This window comes from Hyla sarda, chromosome 4 (genome assembly GCF_029499605.1).
Source record: "Hyla sarda isolate aHylSar1 chromosome 4, aHylSar1.hap1, whole genome shotgun sequence".
Taxonomy (NCBI): Eukaryota; Metazoa; Chordata; class Amphibia; order Anura; family Hylidae; genus Hyla; species Hyla sarda.
Window position 1 is genome coordinate 21,295,624 of NC_079192.1, and position 19,588 is coordinate 21,315,211.

The 19,588-nt window shown below is 45.5% G+C and overlaps 6 non-coding genes across 6 annotated transcripts; 2 read left to right on the forward strand and 4 right to left on the reverse strand.

Moving 5' to 3' along the window:
- The first annotated feature begins 566 nt into the window (after positions 1-566).
- Positions 567-638, forward strand: TRNAQ-CUG (transfer RNA glutamine (anticodon CUG)). The gene has a single exon. It is a non-coding gene; the product is annotated as a tRNA-Gln (tRNA).
- A 759-nt stretch (positions 639-1,397) lies between these two features.
- On the reverse strand, positions 1,398-1,479 carry TRNAL-AAG (transfer RNA leucine (anticodon AAG)). The gene has a single exon. It is a non-coding gene; the product is annotated as a tRNA-Leu (tRNA).
- A 270-nt stretch (positions 1,480-1,749) lies between these two features.
- Positions 1,750-1,831, reverse strand: TRNAL-UAG (transfer RNA leucine (anticodon UAG)). The gene has a single exon. It is a non-coding gene; the product is annotated as a tRNA-Leu (tRNA).
- A 1,674-nt stretch (positions 1,832-3,505) lies between these two features.
- Positions 3,506-3,577, forward strand: TRNAQ-CUG (transfer RNA glutamine (anticodon CUG)). The gene has a single exon. It is a non-coding gene; the product is annotated as a tRNA-Gln (tRNA).
- Positions 3,578-4,261: 684 nt separating this feature from the next.
- TRNAL-AAG (transfer RNA leucine (anticodon AAG)) lies at positions 4,262-4,343 on the reverse strand. Its single transcript has one exon. It is a non-coding gene; the product is annotated as a tRNA-Leu (tRNA).
- Positions 4,344-4,622: 279 nt separating this feature from the next.
- On the reverse strand, positions 4,623-4,704 carry TRNAL-UAG (transfer RNA leucine (anticodon UAG)). Its single transcript has one exon. It is a non-coding gene; the product is annotated as a tRNA-Leu (tRNA).
- Positions 4,705-19,588: the final 14,884 nt, after the last annotated feature.

Consider the following 19,588-nt stretch of genomic DNA (forward strand, 5'->3'; position numbering starts at 1 on the left):
ACCTAAGTAAAGGGAAATAGAACCATAGCTTCCCCGTCGGGAAATCGGAGCCTGGTCACCTGCATGACAGGCATCAATACTCACCACTATACTAACGAGGAACAACGTATGCCTGCTGCTCCATGGTAATGTCCTTAAAGGGTCAGCGTTTAATACTTCTGGAGGGAGAATTAATCGCTTTAGCTCAGCGCTAGGGATCAAAGGTGTAATTGTTCTCACTCTGGAAACAGCAAAAGGGGCCTATAGCAGCGGTGGGATTCAAACCCACGCCTCCAAAGAGAGTGGAGCCTAAATCCAGCATCTTAGACCGCTCGGCCACACTACCACACACAACTCCTTTTTTTCGACAGTACCTGAGGACGCAGACCTAAGTAAGGGGCGAAATAAGCATAGCCACCCCGTCTGGAAACCGTACCCCGGTTTTCCGCTTGACAGTAATATTAACATAATACTTATGAGGAATGACTTACACCTACAGCCCCATGGTAATGTCCTTTAAGGGTCAGTACTTAATAGATCCGGAGGAAGAATTAAAAGTTTTAGTGTGGCAGGGGGATGTACTTGATGGTTCCATGGTGTAATGGTTAGCACTCTGGACTCTGAATCCAGCGATCTGAGTTCAAATCTCGGTGGGACCTTTCTTTACTTTCCTCTCATTACTCAGTACTGTATTAAAATTATTTAACCTTCTAGCAGATGTGAGCTTTTCAATTCCATAAATGCTGCTTCCATAACTTTGCATTCTGTCGCCCCAAGGTGCAATTAGTTGAAAACTTGGATGAAAACTCATGTCTCAAAGGAACCCAGAGCACTCACATCCCCCCGGGAGCCATAATGCTAGACATATGGGTTGTCCAGGATTAGAAAAAAAGTTAAATTGCCTCTTTCTTCCAGAAACAGTGCCACCTCTTGCTAGTATAGAGGGTCAGTGCTTAATAGATCTGGAGGAAGAATTAAAAGTTTTAGTGTGGCAGGACATCTGGCAGGGCAGGTCTGGCATTATGGTTCCATGGTTAACCTCTCTGTGAATATCCCTGGCTTTTGCAGCTCGGTGCAGATTATGGTATACGCTGCTCTGTGCCTATGTTTCAGATCTAGGGAAGGATTAAGGCAAGATAGCATGGGTCAGTTTTGTAGTTCTTCCTGTTCATCCTATTTATCAAAGAGTACATCTGATCCCTGGGGATCCCTTCTCAAGGATTGTATTCCAGATTGTCCGTGCAACATCTTAGCAGGTGGTAATACAGCGCCCATACTGAGAGAGGGACGAGAGGTTCTCCTGCATTAAACGGGGAAGCGCTGATTAGTTAGCTGGCGGCAGGTACCTGCTTCAACCAATCCATATTCGGGGCATGTAACTTGAGCTGAAAGAGCAAGTAAAAGCAAAAAGTACTCAATGGCAACGGTGGGATTCGAAGCCACACCCCCAAGGAGACTGGAGCCTTAATCCAGCGCCTTAGACCACTCGGCCACGCTACCACATGGGGTTGCAGCTTTCCGACCCTACTTGGGGACACTGACCTAAGTAAAGGGAAAAACAATCGGGAAATCGGAGCCTGGTCACCTGCATGACAGGCAGGAATACTCATCACTATACTAACGAGGAACAACGTATGCCTGCTGCTCCATGGTAATGTCCTTAAAGGGTCAGCGTTTAATAGTTCTGGAGGGAGAATTAATCGCTTTAGCTCAGCGCTAGAGATCAAAGGTGTAATTGTTCTCACTCTGGAAACAGCAAAAGGGGCCTAATGGCAGCGGTGGGATTCGAACCCACGCCTCCGAAGAGACTGGACTCTAAATCCAGCACCTTAGACCGCTCGGCCACACTACCACAAACAACTCCTTCTTTTTGACCCTACCTGAGGACGCAGATCTATGTAAGGGGCGAAATAAGCATAGCCACCCCGTCTGGGAACCGTACACCGGTTTTCCGCCTGACAGTAATACTAACATAATACTAACGAGGAATGACTTACACCTACAGCCCCATGGTAATGTCCTTTAAGGGTCAGTACTTAATAGATCCGGAGGAAGAATTAAAAGATTTAGTGTGGCAGGTGGAGTTACCTGATGGTTCCATGGTGTAATGGTTAGCACTCTGGTCTCTGAATCCAGCGAGCCGAGTTCAAATCTCGGTGGGACCTTTCTTTACTTTCCTCTCATTACTCAGTACTGTATTAAAATTATTTAACCTTCTTCCAGATGTGAGCTTTTCAATTCCATAAATGCTGCTTCCATACCTTTGCATTCTGTCGCCCCAAGGTGCAATTAGTTGAGAACTTGGATGAAAACTCAGCCTCAAAGGAACCCAGAGCACTCACATCCCCCCGGGAGCCATAATGCCAGACATATGGGTTATCCAGGATTAGAAAAAAAGTTAAATTGCCTCTTTCTTCCAGAAACAGTGCCACCTCTTGCTAGTATAGAGGGTCAGTGCTTAATAGATCTGGAGGAAAAATTAAATGTTTTAGTGTGACAGGACATCTGGCAGGGCAGGGTTGGCATTATGATTCCATGGTTAACCTCTCTGTGAATATCCCTGGCTTTTGCAGCTCGGTGCAGATTATGGTGTACGCTGCTCTGTGCCTATGTTTGAGATCTAGGGAAGGATTAAGGCAAGATAGCATGGGTCAGTTTTGTAGTTCTTCCTGTTCATCCTATTTATCAAAGAGTACATCTGATCCCTGGGGATCCCTTCTCAAGGATTGTATTCCAGATTGTCCGTGCAACATCTTAGCAGGTGGTAATACAGCGCCCATACTGAGAGAGGGACGAGAGGTTCTCCTGAATTAAAAGGGGAAGCGCTGATTAGTTAGCTGGCGGCAGGTACCTGCTTCAACCAATCCATATTCTGGGCATGTAACTTGAGCTGAAAGAGCAAGTAAAAGCAAAAAGTACTCAATGGCAACGGTGGGATTCGAAGCCACACCCCCAAGGAGACTAGAGCCTTAAACCGGCACCTTAGACCGCTCGGCCACGCTACCACATGGGTTTGCAGCTTTCCGACCCTACCTGGGGACACAGACCTAAGTAAAGGGCAAAACAAGCATAGCTTCCCCTTCGGGAATTCGGAGCCTGGTCACCTGCATGACAGGCAGGAATACTCACAACTATACTAACGAGGAACAACGTATGCCTGCTGCTCCATGGTAATGTCCTTAAAGGGTCAGCGTTTAATAGTTCTGGAGGGAGAATTAATCGCTTTAGCTCAGCGCTAGGGATCAAAGGTGTAATCGTTATCCCTCTGGAAACAGCAAAAAGTGCCTAATGGCAGCAGTGGGATTCGAACACATGCCTCCGAAGAGACTGGAGCCTAAATCCAGCACCTTAGACCGCTCGGCCACGCTACCACACACAACTGCTGCTTTTCAACCCTACCTGAGGACGCAGACCTAAGTAAGGGGCGAAATAATCATAGCCACCCCGTCTGGGAACCGTACCCCTGTTTTCTGGAGATCTGGAGGAAGAATTAAAAGTTTTAGTGTGGCAGGTAAAGGTACTTAATGGTTCCATGGTGTAATGGTTAGCACTCTGGACTCTGAATCCAGTGATCCGAGTTCAAATCTCAGTGGGACCTTTCTTTACTTTCCTCTCATTACTCAGTACTGTATTAAAATTACTTAACATTCTTCCAGATGTGAGCTTTTCAAATCCATAAATGCTGCTTCCATACCTTTGTGTTCTGTCGCCCCAAGGTGCAATTAGTTGAGAACTTGGATGAAAACTCATGCCTCAAAGAAACCCAGAGCACTCACATCCCCCCGGGAGCCATAATGCCAGACATATGGGTTATCCAGGATTAGAAAATAAAGTTAAATTGCCTCTTTCTTCCAGAAACAGTGCCAGCTCTGGCTAGTATAGAGTGGAGTTCCTGATTGGTTAACCTCTGTGAATATCCCTGGCTTTTGCAGCTCGGTGCAGATTATGGTTTACGCTGCTCTGTGCCTATGTTTCAGATCTAGGGAAGGATTAAGGCAAGACAGCAAGGGTCAGTTTTGTAGTTCTTCCTGTTCACCCTATTCATCACAGAGTACATCTGATCCCTGGGGATCCCTCCTCAAGGATTGTATTCCAGATTGTCCGCGCAACATCTTAGCAGGTGGTAATACAGCGCCCATACTGAGAGAGGGACGAGAGGTTCTCCTGCATTAAACGGGGAAGCGCTGACTAGTTAGCTGGCGGCAGGTACCTGCTTCAACCAATCCATATTCTGGGCATGTAACTTGAGCTAAAAGAGCAAGTAAAAGCAAAGAGTACTCAATAGCAACGGTGGGATTTGAATCCACACCCCCAAGGAGTCTGGAGCCTTAATCCAGCGCCTTAGACCGCTCGGCCACGCTACCACATGGGGTTGCAGCTTTCCGACCCGACCTGGGGACACTTACCTAAGTAAATGGAAAAACAATCATAGCTTCCCCGTCGGGAAATCGGAGCCTTGTAACCTGCATGACAGGCAGGAATACTCACCACTAACGAGGAACAACGTATGTGTGCTGCTCCATGGTAATGTCCTTAAAGGGTCAGCGTTTAATACTTCTGGAGGGAGAATTAATCGCTTTAGCTCAGCGTTAGGGATCAAAGGTGTAATTGTTATCACTCTGGAAACAGCAAAAGGGGCCTAATGACAGCAGTGGGATTCGAACCCACGCCTCCAAAGAGACTGGAGCCTAAATCCTGCGCCTTAGACCGCTCGGCCACGCTACCACATGGGGTTGCAGCTTTCCGACCCCCACCTGGGGACACTGACCTAAGTAAAGGGAAAAACAATCATAGCTTCCCCGTCGGGAAATCGGAGCCTGGTCACCTGCATGACAGGCAGGAATACTCACCACTATACTAACGAGGAACAACCTATGCCTGCTATGCCTAAATCCAGCGCCTTAGACCGCTCGGCCACACTACCACACACAACTCCTTCTTTTCAACCCTACCTGAGGACGCAGACCTAAGTAAGGGGCGAAATAAGCATAGCCAGCCCGTCTTGGAACCGTACCCCGGTTTTCAGCTTAACAGTAATACTAACATAATACTAACGAGGAATGACTTACACCTACAGCCCCATGGTAATGTCCTTTAAGGGTCAGTACTTAATAGATCCGGAGGAAGAATTAAAAGTTTTAGTGTGGCAGGTGAAGGTACCTGATGGTTCCATGGTGTAATGGTTAGCACTCTGGACTCTGAATCCGGCGATCTGAGTTCAAATCTCTGTGGGACCTTTCTTTATTTTCCTCTCATTACTCAGTACTGTATTAAAATTATTTAACCTTCTTCCAGATGTGAGCTTTTCAATTCCATAAATGCTGCTTCCATACCTTTGCGTTCTGTCACCCCAAGGTGCAATTAGTTGAGAACTTGGATGAAAACTCATGCCTCAAAGGAACCCAGAGCACTCACATTCCCCCGGGAGCCATAATGCCAGACATATGGGTTATCCAGGATTAGAAAAAAAGTTAAATTGCCTCTTTCTTCCAGAAACAGTGCCACCTCTGGCTAGTATAGAGTGGAGTTCCTGATTGGTTAACCTCTCTGTGAATATCTCTGGCTTTTGCAGCTCGGTGCCGATTATGGTGTACGCTGCTCTGTGCCTATGCTTCAGATCTAGGGAAGGATTAAGGCAAGATAGCAAGGGTCAGTTTTGTAGGTCTTCCTGTTCATTCTATTCATCACAGAGTACATCTGATCCCTGGGGTTCCCTCCTCAAGGATTGTATTCCAGATTGTCCGCGCAACATCTTAGCAGGTGGTAATACAGCGCCCATACTGAGAGAGGGACGAGAGGTTCTCCTGCATTAAACGGGGAAGCGCTGATTAGTTAGCTGGCGGCAGGTACCTGCTTCAACCAATCCATATTCTGGGCATGTATCGTGAGCTGAAAGAGCAAGTAAAAGCAAAAGGTACTCAATGGCAAAGGTGGGATTCGAAGCCACCATCTCAAAGAGACTATAGCCTTAATCCAGCGCCTTAGACCGCTCGGCCACGCTACCACATGAGGTTGCAGCTTTCCGACCCTACCTGGGGACACAGACCTAAGTAAAGGGCAAAACAAGCATAGCTTCCATGGTCACCGGCATGACAGACAGGAATTCTCACCACTTTACTAACGAGGAACAACGTATGCCTGATGCTTCTTGGTAATGTCCTTAAATGGTCAGCGTTGGAGGGAGAATTAATCGCATTAGCTCAGCGCTAAGGATCAAAGGTGTAATCGTTATCACTCTGGAAACAGCAAAATGCACCTAATGGCTGCGGTGGGATTCAAGCCCCCACCTCTGAAGAGACTGGTGCCTAAATCCAGCACTTTAGACCGCTTGGCCACGCTACCACACACAACTCCTTATTTTTGACCCTACCTGAGGACGCAGACCTAAGTAAGGGGCGAAATAAGCATAGCCAACCAGTCTGGGAACCGTACCCCGGTTTTCAGCTTGACAGATGGGGACGTCTTTCAAAATACTAACGAGAAATGACTTACATTGACTTAAAAGTTTTTATGTGGCAGGTGCAGGCAAAGGCACCTAATGGTTCTATGGTGTAATGGTTAGCACTCTGGTCTCTGAATCCATCGATCCGAGTTCAAATCTTAGTGGGACCTTTCTAACCAGCGCTTCCCTGTTTAATGCAGGAGAACCTCTTGTCCCTCTCTCAGTATGCGCTCTGTATTACCCCACCTTCTAAGATGTTGCGTGGACAATCTGGAATGCAATCCTTGAGAAGGGATCAGCTGTATTCTATGATGAATAGGATGAGCTACAAAACTGACCCTTGTTGTCTTGCCTTAATCCTTCCCTAGATCTATAACATAAGTTCAGAGCAGTGTGCACCAAGCTGCAAAAGCCAGGGATATTCGCAGAGAGGATAACCAATCAGGAACTCCACTCTACACTAGCCAGAGGTGGCACTATTTCTGGAAGAAAGAGGCAATTTAACTTTTTTTCTAATCCTGGATAACCCATATGTCTGGCATTATGGCTCCCGGGGGGATGTGAGTGCTCTGGGTTCCTTTGAGGAATGAGTTTTCATTCAAGTTCTACACTAATTGCACCTTGGGGCAACAGAACGCAAAGGTATGGAAGCAGCATTTACGGATTTGAAAAGCTCACATCTGGAAGAAGGTTAAATAATTTTAATACAGTACTGAGTAATGAGAGGAAAGTAAAGAAAGGTCCCACCGAGATTTGAACTACGATCACTGGATTCAGAGTCCAGAGTGCTAACCATTACACCATGGAACCATTAAGTACCTCCACCTGCCACACTAAAACTTTTAATTCTTCCTCCACTTCTATAAAGCACTGACCCTTAAAGGACATTACCATTGGGCTGTAGGTGTAAGTCATTCCTCGTTAGTATTGTGATAGGCATCCCCATCTGTCAAGTGGAAAACCGGGGTACAGTTCCCAGACGGGGTGGCTATGCTTATTTCGCCCCTTACTTAGGTCTGTGTCCTCAGTTAGGGTCGAAGAAGAAGAAGAAGAAGAAGAAGAAGAAGAAGAAGAAGAAGAAGAAGAAGAAGAAGAAGAAGAAGAAGAAGAAGAAGAAGAAGAAGAAGAAGAAGAAGAAAAAAAAAAGAAGAAGTTGCGTGTGGTGGCGTGGCCGAGCGGTCTAAGGCACTGGATTTAGGCTTCAGTCTCTTCGGAGGCAGAGGTTTGAATCCCACCGCTGCCATTAGGCCCTTTTGCTGTTTCCAGAGTGATAACAATTACACCTTTGATCCCTAGCGATGAGCTAAAGCGATTAATTCTCCCTCCATAAGTATTAAACGCTGACCCTTTAAGGACATTACCATGGAGCAGCAGGCATACGTTGTTCTTCGTTAGTATAGTTGAGTACCTTTTGCTTGCTCTTACATGCACAGAATATGGATTGGTTGAAGCAGGTACCTGCCGCCAGCTAACTAATCAGCGCTTCCCCATTTAATGCAGGAGAACCTCTCGTCCCTCTCTCAGTATGGGCGCTGTATTACCACCAGCTAAGATGTTGCGCGGACAATCTGGAATACAATCCTTGAGGAGGGATCAGCTGTACTCTGTGATGAATAGGATGGTTAAGGTCCAACTCCTTAACCACTCGGCCATCACAGCTTTCTTGTCTGTTGCTTTTCTCCGATGTCTCTGATATCTGCAGTGTCTCCCATGTCTACTGGGTCCTTCAGTATAGGGCTTTAGGATTGATTGTTGGATTGGAGTTTATGATTGCCGACTGAGCTTTTGGTTTGGGCTCTTTGTCACTGTCTGTTACAGTTGCCTATTGAAAGGTCAGACCTGAGGTTTACGAGAATGAAGGAGGAAACGGATATGCTGTCAGGAAAACATACAGTGTTATTTTTTAGGTTTTATATGTATAAAGTTCAGTATATATATATTTCCGTGATAATTCCCATGAAATATTCTACGGATGACAGGATTTGAAGGTTGAAAGGGGAATCTCAATGGATTTCTTGTCCACTTGTCTATCACATAACTCTTTACATATTTCTAGCAATATTAGCCTGAAAGGAAAGATAGGGCAGGTTCAGAGGGTGGAAGTGAAAGGCTTTCTTTACATTATTATACATCCCCTCACTATTGAGTTCGGGCAATCTTGCTATCACCAGATTCCTCTCCCTCGGCGCATAAAATACACCGCTGTAAACAGGATTTGAACCTTTGCGGGAAAACCCCATTGCAAAATGAGTGTTGTTTTACTTAGCTCTCAAAACTTCTTTTGTGTGAACTTTCAATTGCAAGGTTTAATCTTTCAAAAGATAGAGCCTAGCGCTGTGAACAGGATTTGAACCTGTGCGGGGAGACCCATACAATGCCTTAACCACTCGGCCATCACAGCTTTCTCGACAGGTGCATTTCTCCGATATCTCTGATTTCTGCAGTGTCTCCCATGTCTACTGAGTCCTTCAGTTTAGGGCTTTAGGATTGATTGTTGGATTATGTTTCTGATTGCCTACTGAGCTTTTGGTTTGGGCTCTTTGTCACTGTCTGTTACAATTGCCTATTGAAAGGTCAGACCTGAGGTTTCCGAGAATGAAGGAGGAAACGGATGTGCTGTCAGGAAAACATACAGTGTTATTTTTTAGGTTTCATATGTATAAAGTTTAGGAGTTACATTTCTGGGATAATTCCCATGAAATATTCTACGGAGGACAGGATTTGAAGTTTGAAAGGGGGATCTCATTGAATTTCTTGTCCACTTGTCCATCACATAACTCTTTACATATTTCTTACCATTTTAACCTGAAGGAAGAGATAGGGCAGGTCCAGAGGGTGGAAGTGAAAGGCTTTCTTTACATTACTTATACATCCCCTCACTATTGAGTTCGGGTAATCTTGCTCTCACCAGATTTCTCTTCCTCGTCGCACAAAATACACCGCTGTAAACAGGATATGACCCTGTGAAACATACAGTGTTATTTTTTAGGTTTTATACGTATAAAGTTCAGTAGATATATTTCTGTGATAATTCCCGTGAAATATTCTATGGATGACAGGATTTGAAGGTTGAAGGCGGGATCAGTGGCGTTGCTAGGGTTGGTGTCACCCGGTGCGGTAGAAAATGGTGTCACCTCATACCTTCCCCCCCCCCCCAGTTAGTTTTTAACAGATTTTTAAATTACTTCTATTTAAAATCTTAATCCTTACAGTACTTATAAGCTGTTGTATTCTCCACAGGAAGTTGTGTAGTTATTTCCAGTCTGTTCACAGTGCTCTGTCTGTCCATGTTAGGAACTGTCCAGAGCAGGATAGGTTTGCAAAGGGGCTTTGCCCCTACTATAGACAGTTCTTGACATGGACAGAGGTGTAAGCACAGAGTACTGTGGTCAGACAGAAAATAAATTAAAAAAGAAAATAACTTCCTGTGAATCACTTATACAGCAGCTAATAAGTACTGGAAGGATTAAGATTTTTTAAGCAGAAGTAATTTATAAATCTGTTTAACTTTATAGCACCAGTTGATTAAAAAAAAGTTTTCCAGTAGAGTACCCCTTTATGCAGTGGTAAGGTTATGCTGGGAGTTGTAGTTTCACTCACCATAACTGTAGAACTGACAAGTGACTACAGCTCTGATAGGACATAGAGAGGAGAATGTACATTGATGTCAGTGACTACAGGTGGTGTCTTCTCTATAGTGAGGAGAATACACAGTGATATCAGTGACTACAGGTGGCGTCTTCTCTATAGTGAGGAGAATACACAGTGATATCAGTGACTACAGGTAACGTCTTCTCTATAGTGAGAATACACAGTGATATCAGTGACTACAGGTGACGTCTTCTCTATAGTGAGGAGAATACACAATGATATCAGTGACTACAGGTGGCGTCTTCTCCATAGTGAGGAGAATACACAGTGATATCAGTGACTACAGGTGACGTCTTCTCTATAGTGAGGAGAATACACAGTGATATCAGTGACTACAGGTGACGTCTTCTCTATAGTGAGGAGAATACACAATGATATCAGTGACTACAGGTAACGTCTTCTCTATAGTAAGGAGAATACACAATGATATCAGTGACTACAGGTGACGTCTTCTCTATAGTGAGAATACACAGTGATATCAGTGACTACAGATGACGTCTTCTCTATAGTCTTCCCTTATCTAATTCAGATGGTACATACCGCCTGGTCCAGCTAAAACTTCTGTCTGTAGAATGTGACGCCCAGACGTCTCCTCACTATGTCAGCGCATTCTCATCCTCTATATGAAAACAAGTATTATTATAAACCTGCCAGACACTGTATCCTCTAAATATAATACTATTATACACTACACTCTTTGATTATAAACCTTCCATACACCGTACCCACTGAATATAATACTACCACACACTATACATTCTGAATATAACACCAACACATACTGTACACTCTGAATATAAATCTGCCACATACTGTACCCTCTGAATATAATACCGCCACACACTGTACCCTCTGAATGTAAATCTTCCACATACTGTACCCTCTGAATATAAATCTGCCACATACTGTACCCTCTGAATATAAATCTGGTGGTGTTGCTAATGGATTATGGGGGTGCTAGTACTGGGGGGGTGTTGCTGGAGGATGATGAGGGTGCTACTTGCCATCCCCCTGGCAGTATCACCCCCATCATCCACCATCAGGATCTGCTGATGGAGGTGCTGCTGCTGGGGGGGGGGGGTTGCTGGTGGATGATGATGGTGCTACTGCCAGGGGGGGAGCATTAGGTAGGCAGCAGTTCCCCCACTTAAGGTAGGTAGCAGTTCCCCCACATTAGGTAGGTTGCAGTTTCCCCACATTAGGTAGCATAGATTCCTCACATTTGGTACCAGTTACCCCACATTAGGTAGTAATTTCTCCACATTAGGTAGCACAGATTCCCCATATTAGGTGGTACAGATTCCACACATTAGGTAGCAGTTTCCCCACATTAGGTGGCACAGATTCCCCACATTAGGTAGCAGTTTTCCCACTTTATGTAGAAGCTTTCGCACATTAGGTAGCAGTTTTCCAACATTAGGTAGCAGTTTCCCCACATTAGGTAGCAGTTTCCCCACATTAGTTAGCATAGATTCCCCACATTTGGTAGTAGTTTCCCCCCATTAGGCCGCAGGATCCCTTGCATGTTCCCCACAATAGGTCAAAGTCTCCCCACATTAGATCGCTGGTTCAAACAAACCCCCCCTCCCCCACACAAAAAAAACACATACACACACAACACAGAGACACACACATAGATAGATAGAGAGACACACACACACACACACACAGTCAGAGAGACACACACACAGTCAGAGAGAACCACACTCAAAGACAGAGAGACACACAAAGACAGAGTCACACACAGAGAGTCACACACAGACAGAGAGCCACACAGACAGAGATAGCGACAGACACACACACAAACACACACACAGAGAGACACACACTCACAGACACACACTCACTCACCCATCCAGCGCAGCGCTCCTTCTCTCCGGGTGCTCTGCAGGTGACGTCACGTCCTCCTGCGTGGCCCTGCGGAGGCACGTCGGGCTGGCGCAACAGAAGACGTGGGGGCGCAGGCCGGTTCACTATGCAGGTGACGGGGGGGATAGTCCTACTAGTACGGAGACAGCGCAAGTGAGGATAGGGGGGTGCTAGCACAGAGACAGCGCAAGTGAGGACAGGGGGGGTGCTGCTAGTTCGAAGACAGCGCAGCTGAGGACCGGGGGCGTACCTGGTGTCACCCCATCAGGATGGTGTAACCTGGTGCGGGCCGCACCCCCCGCACCTCGTTCGCAACGTCACTGGGGGGGGATCTCAATGAATTTCTAGTCTACTTCTCAATCACATAAGTCTTTACATATTTCTAGCAATTTTAACCTGAAGGAAGAGATAGGGCAGGTCCAGAGGGTGGAAGTGAAAGCCTTTCTTTACATTACTTATACATCCCCTCACTATTGAGTTCGGGTAATCTTGCTATCACCAGATTCCTCTCCCTCGGCGCATAAAATACACCGCTGTAAACAGGATTTGAACACCTGTGTGGAGAAACCCCATTGTTACAGTTGCCTATTGAAAGGTCAGACCTGAGGTTTCCAAGTATGAAGGAGGAAACGGATATGCTGTCAGGAAAACATACAGTGTTATTTTTTAGGTTTTATATGTATAAAGTTTAGGAGATACATTTCTGGGATAATTTTCATAACATATTCTACGGAGGACAGGATTTGAAGGTTTAAAGGGGGAGCTCATTGGATTTCTTGTCCACTTGGCCGTCACACAACTCTTTACATATTTCTTACCATTTTAACCTGAAGGAAGAGATAGGGCAGGTCTAGAGGGTGGAAGTGAAAGGCTTTCTTTACATTACTTATACATCCCCTCACCATTAAGTTCGGGTAATCTTGCTCTCACCATTCTCACCACTATTCTAAGGATTGGGAAACATGTGAGATCCCCACTGGTGTCGGCCGGAGCAAGCAACATGCGCAATGTGGCCGATTAGCTCAGCTGGTTAGAGCGTGGTGCTGCTAACATCAAGGTCACGGGTTTGATCCCAATACAAGCCAGTCCGTCTTCTCCTTTTAGACCGTAGCAGTCTCAAACTCCTTTTTCTCCCTACTGCCTATATCTGGTGGGTGGAAATTGCTGCTGTCTTCATTTAAGCAGGTTACTGTGATGGCAAGCACCATAGCCGTTCCTCGTTAGTGTAGTGGTGAGTATCCCCGCCTGTCACGCGGGAGACCTGTTTTTCTTAGTGCATCAAAGAAAACTCAGGGAAAAGGAATCCAAAGTCTTAAGTCTCCAGAGACTCCATGGAAATAAAGATGGAATTTTAAAAAGAGATCTACACAAAAAGACGACATTAAGTCGCTGCACCGAGAGAACCCACACTTATCCTACCTCAGTTTCCTGAAGGTTTAAGCTGAAAAACTCTGTAGATATCCCCAATCCATGGAGTGAATAGGCCCAAACCATATGCCGAAAGGAGCCCGCTGAGATTGGCCAGGGGAAACAAACGTCCGTACGGGAGATGCCCACGGCCAGAGGCTTATCCAATGGATTCCTGACATTAGTTTGCAGCAGAGTATAACGTAGACGGTCAGCAACTGATTTCGGCATTTGCCCAAAGTCATTAGTTAGTTGCAGCAGAAATGCGGACTTCAGCTTTCCCTCAATCACTGGCGCTACAACAAGGCCCCGTGTAGCCCGTGCGTAAGGCCTATGGCTTTTAGATTACAAACTCTTCCAGGTGCTGTGTTATTTCCTATACTTTCTGATTCCTTCTCTTGTGGAATAACGTTTCGGATACAGTTTCCTTTTCACAGTCAGCCCTAGCACTCGTGATGTCGCCTCTGACAAGGACAGAGAAAGAGACACCCTTCCCTTTCTCCACACTGCTATCAGTACATATTCTAAGGACTGGGACACATGTGAGATCCCGACTGGTGTCGGTCGGGGCAGCCAACAAGCGCAACTTGGCCGGTTAGCTCAGCTGGTTTGAGCGCGGTGCTAATAACGCCAAGGTCATGGGTTGATCCCCGTATGGGCCAGTCCATCTTTTCTTTTTAGACCATAGCAGTCTCAAACTCCTTTTTCTCCCTACTGCCTAGATCTGGAGGGTGGAAATTGCTGCTGTCTTCATTTAACCCCTTAAGGACCAATACAAATAAACCTGTACGCCCCTGAAAGACCAGGCCTGTTTTTTCAAATCGGGGATGTCTGTCTTTATTAGAGAATAACTCTGGTAACGTTTCGCCAATCACGATAATTCTGACATTGTTTTTTTGTCACAAGTTGTCCTTCATGTAAATAGTAAAAGTAAGCCGATATCATTTGTAGTTGTTTTTTTTTACAATGCAAAAAATATGAAATTTTTACAAAAAATTTAGATTTTTTGCTATTTTAACACTAATAGGTTGCATATATTTATACATACTGACGAAATAGTTTATGAAACTTATACTTTCAGATGTCTACTTTATTTTGACGTAATTTTTTTGAATTTAATTAACATTTTAAATTAGTTAGGAACCTAACAATTAAAAATTTGAAAAGTGCATCTTTTTTTGTGTGCTATGCAAGGTTTGCAGAAATTAAAAGGTAGTAGAACATAGGAACACCCCCCCCCCCAAATGACCCCATTTTAAAAACTAGACCCCTCAAGGTATTCGCTAGGGGGTACAGTGAGTATTTTAACACCATAGTTTTTTGGCAGGAATTATTACAAAGTCAGTGTTAAAAATTCGAAATTTGCAATTTTTCACAAATGCATCATTTGGGGGGCATATTTTTTGTACATCACTTCTGATATTGAAAGAAATGCACCCTATATTTTATTTAGCTGTTTGTCCCATGTTCGGAAATACTCCCGCTTTGGCCATAAATGGTTCCTTGGCCGCGTGGAGTGCCATTTGGCTTTCAGGGCAGAACAGTACCCCCACCCCCACAAGTGACCCCATTTATATACCGCAACCCTACAAGTTATTGGCTGCACCAGGGACCACTCTGATTGGTCCTTGGTCGGCTGGCAGTATAACGCGTCTGTCTGTGACAGTTAAGGCTCCTGATGGATATATCCTCCATGTTGTGGGAATAAGCAACCGCTCATGCCGAATATATCCATCACTGCTGCGGCTGGCTAGCTCAGTGTGTCCGATCATGACTGCTGGCGGGAAATCCGCCGCTAGGAGTGGACACACAAAGCTACCCAGCCGCAGCAGGGAGCTCATTACCGTGACTGCTGCATAATGTGTAGGATCACATGGTGGACATCCGCAGCATATTACATGCTGCGGATGTCCGCCAATGCGATCCTACACATTATGCATTTTTTTAAATTAGATTCATTTAATAAATTTATTTTTAATATATATATATATATATATATATATATATATATATATACACATTTTTAAATTTATTTATTTATTTATTTTTTTACACTTTTATTACATTTTTATTTATTTTTACACTTTTATTTTATTTATTTATTTATTTATTTTTACACTTTTTAATGCTTTGGAATACTTAGTATTCCAAAGCATTGCAGTTATATGCTGCCTGCCAGTTTTCCCTAGCAGACAGCATATTAGGACGTGCCTCTACACGTCCTTTCAGGCAATACCCAGGGCAGACCTGGGGGTCTTTGTAGGACCCCCGACTGCCCAGGTATGCAGCAGCACCCGGGGTGCTACCAGGTGCTGCAGGAGAGACAGAGGGAGCCCCCTCCCTCTGTCAGAACTCCTTACAGCGCGAGGTCACTTCTGACCGCGGCTGTAAGGGTTAAACTGTCGGGAGTGAAGTGAACTTCACTCCCGGCAGTGCGCAGGCTCCGGCCAGTCGCGGCCACACACAGCACCCCGCGATCGTGATGCGGGGTGCTGCAGGGGTGACAGAGGGAGCTCCCTCCCTCTGTCATAACACTTACAGCCTGCGGTCACTTCTCACCACGGCTGTAAGGGTTAAAACTGCCGGGACTGAAGTTTACTTCGGTCCTGGCAGTGCAGCAGGGTCCCGGCTGTGTGATACAGCCGAGTCCCTGCCGCGATCTCGTGGGTGCACTGGGCAGCACCCACGAGAATAATGTACGAGTATAGACGTCCAGGTGCGGGAACGGCCGCCAACCTGGACGTCTATACTCGTCCATGGTCGTCATCGGGTTAAGGAGGTTACCGTGATAGCAAGTGCCATAGTCATTCCTCGTTAGTATAGTGGTGAGTATCCCCACTTGTCACGCAGGAGACTGGGGTTCGATTCCCCGATGGGGAGTCACCTGTTTTTCTTAGTGCACTAAGGAAAAAGGAGGTAAAATCTTAGAGGGTGCGTAAGGAACCTTAAAGGTAGAAGGAATCCAAAGTCTTAAGTCTCCAGAGACTCCATGGAAATAAAGATGAAATTTTAAAAAGAGATCTACAGAAATCCTACTTTTCATGACATATTCAACTTTATGTTATTGGTAAAATTTTGTCGATACTTGCATAGTTTCTTAGTGAAAAATTCAAAAGATTTAGCATTTTTCTAACTTTGAAGCTCTCTGCTTTTAAGGAAAATGGATATTCCAAAGAATGATTTTTTTTTATTCACGTATACAATATGTCCACTTTATGTTTGCATCATAAAATTGACAAGTTTTTACTTTTGGAAGACACCAGAGGGCTGCAAAGTTCAGCAGCAATTTTCCTATTTTTCACAAAATTTCCAAAATCACAATTTTTCAGGGACCAGTTCAGGTTTGAAGTGGATTTGAAGGGTCTTCATCTTAGAAATACCCCATAAATGACCCCATTATAAAAACTGCACCCCCCAAAGTATTCAAAATGACATTCAGCATTTTAACCCTTTAGGTGTTTCACAGGAATAGCAGCAAAGTGAAGGAGAAAATTCACAATCTTCATTTTTTACACTTGCATGTTCTTGTAGACCCAATTTTTGAATTTTTACAAGGGGTAAAAGGAGAAAATGTATATTTATATTTGTAGCCCAATTTCTGTCGAGTAAGCACATACCTCATATGTCTATGTAAATTGTTCGGCGGGCGCAGTCGTGGGCTCAGAAGCGAAGGAGCGACAAAGGGATTTTGGAGAGTACGTTTTTCTGAAATGGTTTTTGGGGGGCATGTTGCATTTAGGAAGCCCCTATGGTGCCAGAACAGAACAAAAAAAACACATGGCATACCATTTTGGAAACAAGACCCCTTGAGGAACGTAACAAGGAATAAAGTGAGTCTTAATACCCCACAGGGGTTTCACGACTTTTGCATACGTAAAAAAAAAAGAAAAATTTTCACTAAAATATGTGTTTCCCCCCCAAATTTCACATTTTTGCAAGGGTTAATAGCAGAAAATTCCCCCCAAAATTTGTAACCCCATCTCTTCTGAGTATGGAGGTACCCCATAAGTTGACCTGAAGCGCACTACGGGCGAACTACAATGCTCAGAAGAGAAGGAGTCATATTTGGCTTTTTGAGAGCAAATTTTGCTCGGGGCGCATGTCGCATTTAGGAAGCCCCTATGGTGCCAGGACAGCAAAAAAAAAAAACACATGGCATACCATTTTGGAAACTAGACCCCTTGAGGAATGTAACAAGGGGTACAGTGAGCATTTACCCCCCACTGGTACCTGTCAGATCTTTTGAACAGTGGGCTGTACAACATTTTTAATTTGCACAGCCCACTGTTGCAAAGATCTGTCAGACACCAGTGGGGTGTAAATTCTCACTGCACCCCTCATCACATTCTATGAGGGGTGTAGTTTCCGAAATGGGGTCACATGTGGGGTTTTGTTTTTTTTGCGTTTGTCAAAACCGTTGTAACAATCAGCCACCCCTGTGCAAATCACCTCAAATGTATATGGTGCACTCTCCCTTCTGGGCCTTGTTGTGCGCCCCCAGAGCACTTTGCGCCCACATATGGGGTATCTCCGCAGTCGGGAGAAATTGCATTACAAATTTTGGGGGGCTTTTTTCCCTTTTACCTCTTGTCAAAATGAAAAGTATAGGGCAACACCAGCATGTTAGTGTAAAAAATGTATTTTTTTTACACTAACATGCTGGTGTAGACCCCAATTTCACCTTTTCATAAAGGGTGAAAGTAGAAAAAGCCCCCCAAAATTTCATAGGCAATTTCTCCCGAGTACGGCGATACCCCATATGTGGCCCTAAACTGTTGCCTTGAAATACGACAGGGCTCCAAAGTGAGAGAGCGCCATATGCATTTGAGGCCTAAATTAGGGCTTTGCCTAGGGGTGGACATAGGGGTATTCTACACCAGTGATTCCCAAACAGGGTGCCTACAGCTGTTGCAAAACTCCCAGCATGCTTGGACAGTCAACGGCTGTCCGGCAATACTGGGAGTTGTTGTTTTTCAACAGCTGGAGGCTCCATTTTGAAAACAGTGGCGTACCAGACGTTTTTCATTTTTATTGGGGAGGGGAGGGGGGCTGTGTAGGGGTATGTGTATATGTAGTGTTTTTTACAGCGAGTTTCCCGCTGCAAGTTTCCCCGCTGCGAGTTTGAGCTGCCGGGGGATTACAGTGAGGTTCCCGCTGCAAGTTTGAGCTGCCGCGCAAAATTTGCTGCAACGCAAGCTTGCAGCTTGATACTCACTGTAAGCCCCTGCCCATGTGAATGTACCCTGTACATTCACAGGGGGGGGGGGAATCTCCAGCTGTTGCAAAACTACAACTCCCAGCATGCACAGTCTCTCAGTGCATGCTGGTAGTTACAGTTGTGCAACAGCTGGAGGCACACGGGTTGGGAAACACTGAGTTAGGAAACAGACAATGTTTCCCAACCAGTGTACCTCCATTGTTGCAAAACCACAACTCCCAAACATTCTCAGGCATGCTGGGAGTAGTAGTTCGGCAACATCTTTAGAGCCAGATGTTGCCGAACTACAACTCCCAGCATGCTTGGAGTTGTAGTTTTGCAACATCTGGAGGACTACAGTTTGCAGACCACTAATACAGTGGTTCCCAATCTGTGCCCTTCCTGATGTTGCAAAACTACAACTCCCAGTATGCCAAAACTGTCCAGGCATGCTGGGAGTTGTAGTTCTGCAACATCTGAAGGGCCAGATGTTACAAAACAACAACTCTCAGCATGCCTGGACAGTGAGGGCATGCTGAGGATGTGTAGTTTTGCAACATCTGGAAGGGCACAGTGGTCCCAAAACTGCGGACCTCCAGATGGTGCAAAACTGCAACTCTAAGCATGCCCAGACGCCAAGGGCTGTCTGGGCATGCTGGGAGTTGTAGTATACAGGGTCCCAATACAGCAATGCATGTCGCTTTACGGCGACGTGCATTGCTGTAAAGGGCACGACCGCGGCAGAAGATCCACTCACCTGTCGCCGCCGTCTTCATTGCCGGGATCCGGGTCTTCAGGGACGAGGTAAGCACCGGGCCCGGGCCCCAGCACTCCCCCGTCCCCGTCCCCCTCCGCGTCCTCCGGTCTTCCTCCTGTCCTCTCCGGACTTCCAGGGACAGGGCGGGAGGAAGTAACCCCCCTGCGATTGGTCGGTTAGCTAACTGACGGATCGAAGGGGATAGGAGTTGGTAGAAGGCTTGCCACCTCGCTCCTATAGTCCAGCATGGTCCAGGCTGTCTGTGACAACCGGGATCATGCAAAAT